The 7,530-nt window shown below is 39.9% G+C and overlaps 1 protein-coding gene and 1 long non-coding RNA gene across 2 annotated transcripts in view; one reads left to right on the top strand and one right to left on the bottom strand.

The window, feature by feature from the left end:
• LOC108514036 (uncharacterized) overlaps positions 1–6,831 on the bottom strand; it is a 13,216-nt gene extending 6,385 nt beyond the window's left edge. The window contains exons 1-2 of the long non-coding RNA XR_001881087.1: positions 6,613–6,831; positions 5,185–5,244 (exon numbers count right to left, since the gene is read on the bottom strand). This is a non-coding gene — a long non-coding RNA (uncharacterized LOC108514036). The remainder of the gene's footprint in view (positions 1–5,184; positions 5,245–6,612) is intronic.
• A 265-nt stretch (positions 6,832–7,096) lies between these two features.
• Positions 7,097–7,530, top strand: part of MAGEA4 (MAGE family member A4) — a 10,039-nt gene continuing 9,605 nt past the window's right edge. The window contains exon 1 of the mRNA XM_017850069.1: positions 7,097–7,135. The gene's annotated coding sequence lies outside the window, so the exon portion shown is untranslated. The remainder of the gene's footprint in view (positions 7,136–7,530) is intronic.

The raw sequence follows: 7,530 nt of genomic DNA, 5'->3' as shown, positions 1-7,530 counted from the left end.
AAAAAAAAACAGTGTAGGGCGAATGAGGCAGATTTTCACCTGTCAGAAATCATGCAGGATGTTTGCATTGTAGAAAAATACAACCTAAAACTGATGAGTTCATGGAACAGGGTATTGTTGAGTAGAATAGATCAACACTGTACCTGTGGTTCTGTCCAGTGTAATAAGTGTTTTTCAAAAAAGGCCTTCAGATTGGAAAAAGACAAGTAAAACTGTCTTTATTTACAGAAAATAAGAGCATATGCAGACAATTCTATCAATCTTAAAAATGCTTCTAGAACTAATAAGAGTTTAGCAATGGCACTGGATATAGGTCATTATACCTGTGTTTTTATACTAGCAATGAGCAATTGGCAATTGAGACAAAACAATGTAATTTAAAACAAATATTAAATGGATAAATATGACAGAAGATGTATAAGATCTGTCCATTGAAAACTATAAAACATTACAGTGATAAATTTAATGAGAAACTAAGTAAATAGCGATATAAACTTTATTCATTAGTCAAAAGACTGAATATTAAGAAGTCACTTTCCCCCAAGGTTTTTGAAAGATTCAGTGCAATCCAAATCCAAATTCCAGAAATGTTTAAATAGAAATTGGGAGGCTGACTCTAACATTCATACAGAAGTATAAAGGCCCTAGAATAGCTAAAGAAAACTTTAAAAAATAGAACGAAATTGGAGGGATTACCCTGCTTCATTTCAAGGCTTGTAAACTAACAATGATAAGTATAGTGTGGAACTGTCATAATTACAGCAATACATCAACAGAAAAGAATAAAGTCCAGGAATGAATCCACATGTATATGCATCTATAGATAACTAATTATTGATAAAGATGCAAATGAAGAGTAGAGGAGAGAAATTATAGTGTATTCAACAATTGGGTCTGGAACAATTGGATATCCACATGCAAAACTAAATTTCAATCCTCTATCTATCTATCTATCTATCTATCTATCTATCTATCATGCAAAAAGGGAACGAGAGAAAGACAAGGATAGATATTTTAAGGAACTGTCTCAGGTGATTCTGAGGTCTGATACATCCAAAATCTGGCCTGTCGGCCAGCAGGCTAGAAACTGACATAGCGTTTTTATGTTCCAATCTCGTGGTAGAATTCCTTCTCCAGGAAACCTTGGTCTTTTAAGACCTTCAACTGATTGTATGAGGCACACCCACATTATGGAGGTAAACTGCTTTACTTAAAATCAACTGATTTTAAACGCTGATCACATCTACAAAATACCTTCACAGAAACATCTAGACTAGTGTTTGACCACACAACTGAATACTATAGTCTAGACAAGTTGACCCATAATACTAACCATTGCACATGCCTTGCCCCATATAAAAGTGTAACTCAAAGTGAATCATAGCCCTAAATGTCAAAAATACTTTTTTTCTAGAAGAAAACAGAAGAAAAATTTGTTCCCTGGGGTTATGTCTTAGTTAGCTTTGACTTCCATAACAAAATGCCATGGATTGTGTAGCTGAAACAACAGAAATTTATTTATTTTTCAGTTTTGGAGACTAAAAGTCACAGATAAAGGACTGGAGGTGGTCCTGTAGACGGCCCTTTCTCATTACATCCATTCTTGGCATTTCTTCTGTGTATGTGCATGGAGAGAGGGAGGGAGGAAGGGTGAGAGAGAAAGAGAGAGAGAGAGAAAGAGAGAGAGAGAGAGAGAGAGGTCTCATGCAAGCACAACAGTGCTTTCTTGTGTCCCTTCTTATAAGCACACTAATTCTATGGGATCAAGGCCCCACCCTTACGACCTCTTTTAACATTAATTACTTCCTTAGAGGCCCCACCTCCAAATACAGACATACTGGGGCCGAAAGCTTCAAAATATGAATTTGACAGAGGACACAAGCATCAGCAAAGAATAGACACACAGATTAATAAAACAGGATAGGGCTCAGAAATAGACCTGCACACATATAGTCAGGTGATTTACAACAAAGGCAATAATGGTAAAACTATAGTTTTCCCAACAAATGGTGCCTGAACAATTGGACATCTATAGACACATAACAATAACTTAGACATATCCTTACATATTTCAAAAACATTAACTCAAAACACATCATAGACCTAATGCAAAATGCAAAATCCATACAACTTGTGTAAGAAAACATAAGAGTAAATCTATATAATTTTCAGTTTGGTGGTGAGTTTTAAATTTATCACCAAAAGCAACATCGATGAAAGAAAATTTGCCAAGTTGGACTTTATTAAAATAAAATCGTATGCTGTTCAAAAGACGGTGTTAAGAGAATAAAAACAGAAGCTACAGACTAGGAGAAAACATCTGTAGTATACATATGTGGTAAAGAACTTGTCTCTACAATATACACAAATTCTTAAAACTCGACGATAGAAATAAATGAAAACAGTCAAAGATCTGAACAGACACTACACCAAAGAAGATATACAGATGGCAAATAAGTGTAACAAAAGTGCTGAACGTCCTTTGTCATTAGAAAATTGTGTACTAAAATGAGATACCACTACACACCTAATTAGAATGTCTACAATAATAATAAAAAAAGACCAATTGCTGGTGAAGATATGGAACAAAAGAAACTCTCATTCATTAATGGTGGAAATGCAAAATGGTACAGGCACTTTGGAAGACAGTTTGGCATCTCCTTACAAAACTGAACAGTCTTATGATAAGATTCAGCAATCCTACTCCTAGGTATTTACCCAACTAATTTGGAAACTTATGTCTACATAAGAAATTGTATATTAATGTATACAATAGCTTATTTGATAATCACCAGAAACAGGGGCATCCAAGATGTATTTCATTTGGTGAATGGATAAAAAAACACATAGATTAAAAAAACAGAATAGAGCCCCAAAATAGACCTGCACACATATAATCAGGTGATTTATAACAAAGGCAATAAAGGTGAAAGTATAGTTGTTCCAACAAATGGTATATGAACAACTGGGTATCTAAACAAAAATAATAATAAATAGCCTAGACAAATCCTTAGGTATTTCACGAAATTAACTCAAAATACACCATAGACCTAATGCAAAATGCAAAAACTATACAACTTCTATAAGAAATCATAAGATAAAACTTACATAACTTTGTTTGTTAAAGAGCTTTTAAATTAAACACCAAAAGCAAAAGTAGCAATGAGTACACCTAGCACCCAGAAGTAGATTTCTAGAACCACTTCCCATTGAAAGGAACCAGATATTTGGAGAAATGGCTTATTTACGACTGGGGCAGGGAATAAATCTGATGACCCTGGGGCATTTTGTAGCCCTAGAAATTAAGGGCTAAAGAATATGATAAAGGACATCACAGTGTTGCAAATCCAGACTATGGAAAACTGGAAAGAACACAAGATCTGTTTCTTTCCAACAACAACGAAGCAATGGCAAGAAAACAGATCATGTGGAGGGGACCTACAGGTGATAAAAGATTTAATTACAAAAAATCACTACGTAATACTATTTTGGGTACTCATTCAAAGAAACAAATTTTATAAAGTATAAGTCTTCCAGATAAGTGCATAAAACAATTGAACATTTCATAATCATTTATTTAATTTTTCAGAAATGAGAATTGTATTGGGTTTTTGTTTGTAGTGATTGTGACCCAGAGGTCACTACAATCACGGGTGCTGCAGCCACCCAGGGAACACCTCGCCTGGTACCCGCAGCCATTCTCTGCAAGGGGTATGGCTGGGTACAATGTCCTCATGTTTTAAAAATGAATATTGAATTATTTAGAGATGAAATGGTATGCTGTCTTTGATTTGCTCCACATTATTCCAGCAACTGAGATGCAGGTAGGTGAGTGTCTAACTGGAACCAGATTTGCCGTGTATTTAAAGTTGTTGATGCTGAGTGTCAGGTATGCTGGGTTCATCATGTTAGTCTCTCTATTACTCTATATGTGTGAGGCTTCCCTGATAAAACACACACACACACACACACACACACACACACAAAACAAAATAAAACGTTTTTTCTCGTAAATATCATGCCATTAAAATAAAATCCTAAGTGAAACTATTTTGTAGAAATAAAATAAATAAATGACCAAATTGATCCAAAAAGAAAACTTGAATTAAATGACACAAACTGAAACTACAATACTGAAAGCTCAAGCCACCCTCAAACGTTCCAGGTTAGTCAGCTTTGGAGGCTGATTCCGCCTGATCGAGGAAAACTAACCATCATCTTACCTCAACTCTTCCAAAGCACGCAAAATATAGACAATTCTTCAATTCATTCTCCCAGATTAACCCTCCTGGATTCAAAATCAGATGAGGACCACCCCGACTCCCGATGGAAAAAACACATAAACAAGCTCTCTTACATAGCAGCAAATATGTAATTTATGTAAATTAGTAGAATATTAAATGAACAAACAAGCTCTGCCCAAGGAAAGAAAACATGATTTAACATTAGAAAAAAAAAAGTCTCACTGTAATTTTTTACATACAAAATAGAGGAGAAAAAATTTGATCACATACATCAATGGGTACAGGAAAAGCTTTTGGAAGAAACTCAATATGAGTTCATGGTAAAATATTTAGTTAACCTATATTGAAAGAGAACATTCATTTCCAAAATCGACAGCAACCAAATGTGAAAAGTTCAAAGAATTATCATTAAAGGCCGGAACAAGAAGTAGATGTAGGCTATTATCTCTACGTTTTAAATCATCACTGAGACACAAAGTCAGAGCTATAAGTATCATAATAAATAAGGGGCGTGAATATAAGAAAAATACATAATGTTTAGTGATAATACCCTTATCATTCTTGAGAATTAAAAGAAAAAGGCATGTGGAATATCCAAGTGAATGGGTTTTCAGAACAAGGTGTACAACAGATTACTATAGCAAAATCAAACTCTCTGCCACACAATAGGAATAACTATTAGAATTAATTAATTTCCATTAATTAGAACAATTAATAGAAAATATGCCATTTGCAATAGCAACAAAATCCAAGAATTACCAAAAAAGAAGCCTAAGAAAAATGTGTAAGGTATTTCTAGAGGAAACTATCAAAGTATACTGATAGATTCAGGTAAAAGGAATTTGAAATAAGTAGAGGACCATAACATATTCATTGATCAGGGGCAGAACATGGTAAAAATGTCAATTCTGCTTAAATTACTTACAATTTATTGTCTTACCTGTAGCTGCCAAAATTACAGTCAAATTTAGGCTGCTGTTCTCTGCTTCCCAAATCAACTCTGGAAAATTATATTAGAGAAAAAGAAAGAAAGAAAAAACAACAATATCAGCAATAAAATCTAAGCAACAAAACACAGAAAGTCCTGGGTGAGACTGAGGACTGTACTTTGAACTGGTACTTGTGTTTGGGGTGGTGTCGATTGGAGAGGGGTGGGCTGCAGGGATGTTGGAGAAGTCTTTAGCCTGCCTAGACGTCAGATGACAGAACGAATAGGATGAACGTTTTAAAATTTCCACTTCACTGCATTGCGCAATCTGAGGCAGCACCTCAAAACACGATTCCAGCAGCCCTAGGGTAACAGCAGGACAGCAGGAAAATTGGCTTGGTTAAGGCAGTATGGTTCCAGAGATCTGCTAATTACAACCCGAAACCAACTTAGTGGGTGAGGACTGGCATTATCATCATCATCATTATTATTATTATTTTTGAGACTCTCGCCTAGGCTGGAGTGCAATGACTCGATCTTGGTTCACTGCAACCTCCGCCTACCGGGTTCAAGCGATTCTCCTGCCTCAGCCTCCAGAGTTCTGGGATTACAGGCATCCACCACCACGTCCGGCTAATTTTTTAATTTTTTAATTTTTTTGTATTTTTAGCGAAGACGGGGTTTCACCCTGTTGGCCAGGCTGGTTTCGAAAAGAATTCTTTTAACAGAACATAAATAGTAGAATAGAAGTTGAATAGGGTATCAGAGTGAATCATGCAAACTAAGGGTAGGTGTTCTTTCACAGAAATAAATATATATGTTGCCACCTACATATATCCTCGAAAGATATGTAAAATATATTTCTTTGAGGAAAAAAGGTTTGCAAAGCCCAGCTCTGGCTAAGGAGGACTCCCTGTGGGAAGGTGTGCATCTTCTCCCAGAGGTCACTACAATAACGGTTGCTGCAGCCACCCAGGGAACACCTCGCCTGGTACCTGCAGCCATTTTCTGCAAGGGGTACAGCTGGGCAAATGCTCAGAGGTGAGAGAAAGAGAGCATCTCCAACCCATCACTTAAACAAAGAGCCAGGACCCAGGAGGAGGACCCTCCTGAGTGAAGACTGAGGGTCCGCTCCCGCACAAAGAGGAGCCACAGAATCCAACTTAGTCCCTCCTGTCAGCCCTGGAAGATCCCAGCGGCCTTGTCGCCCAAGGGCACCTCTCCTCCCACTGTGACCTCAGGGGACTTGGAATCAGAACCTTGGTCTGAGGGGAGCAGATACCATCCGCAGAGAACAGGGGTCCAGGCTATGCAAGGAATCAAAGTCAGAATTCTGAGGGAGGACTGAGGGGCACGCCTACATCAACCCCTACCTCCGGGACCTCTCGCCTCCTCCCCCAACCCAACTCCCACCCTGGCGGAATCAGGTTCTGCCCCTACTGTCAATCCAGGTGGCCCCGATGTGACATCACTGACTTGCGCATTGGGGATCAGAGAGACGCGAGGTGGTCAGTCTGACCAGCAGCTTGAGGTTCACGGAAGTAAGCAGGTGCAGGATCTGTGAGGAGGCAAGGTGAGGGCAGGCTGTGCCAGGCATCAAAGTCAGGACCCTAAGAGAGAGCTGAGGGTCCCCTAGGCCCATTCCTATCCCCCACCTCATTCCCATCCACACTCCTAACCCAATCCACACCCCATTCCCTACCAGCACCCCTCTACCCCAACCCCGATTCAAACCCCACGCCCATCCCCTACCCCACACCCGCACCCCACCATCCAACATCCGGATCCCCATCCGGGCAGAATCCCCGGTTCTGCCACCGCTTTCAACCCAGGAAAGCCCCAGGTGCCCGGATGTGATGCCACTGACTTGCGCATTGGGGGTAAGAGAGAAACGAGCTTCTCTGTCTGACCGGCACCTTGGGCTTGGCGGAGGGTAACGGGCCAGGCCCTGTGAGGAGTCAAGGTGAGAGGCTGAGGGAGGACTCAGGAGTCCCCACCCCAGATAGACCACCCCAAATAATCCCACACCACTCCTGCTGCCAGCCCTGGGCCACCCGTGGCCAGACTTCTCAGTCTGGAGCGCCCACCACCCCACTGCCTCTGAAGTCACAGGGGATCTGGAGACAGAACGTGGGGTGATCAGTGCAAGACTGGTGAGGGCAGTCTCTGCCAGGCATCAATCTCAGGAACATAAGGGAGGGGTGAGCGTACCCAATCCAATTCCCATCCCCCATTCTCATTCCCATCCCCCACCCCGTTTCCATTCCCATTCGCACTCCCAAACACATCCGCACTCCCATCCCCCACCAGCACCCGTATATTCCCCAACCCCCCACCACTTTCATACCGCCATCTCCC

Source organism: Rhinopithecus bieti, unplaced genomic scaffold (genome assembly GCF_001698545.2).
Source record: "Rhinopithecus bieti isolate Rb0 unplaced genomic scaffold, ASM169854v2 scaffold_33601, whole genome shotgun sequence".
Lineage (NCBI taxonomy): Eukaryota > Metazoa > Chordata > Mammalia > Primates > Cercopithecidae > Rhinopithecus > Rhinopithecus bieti.
This window is presented reverse-complemented; position numbering and strand designations above follow the sequence as displayed.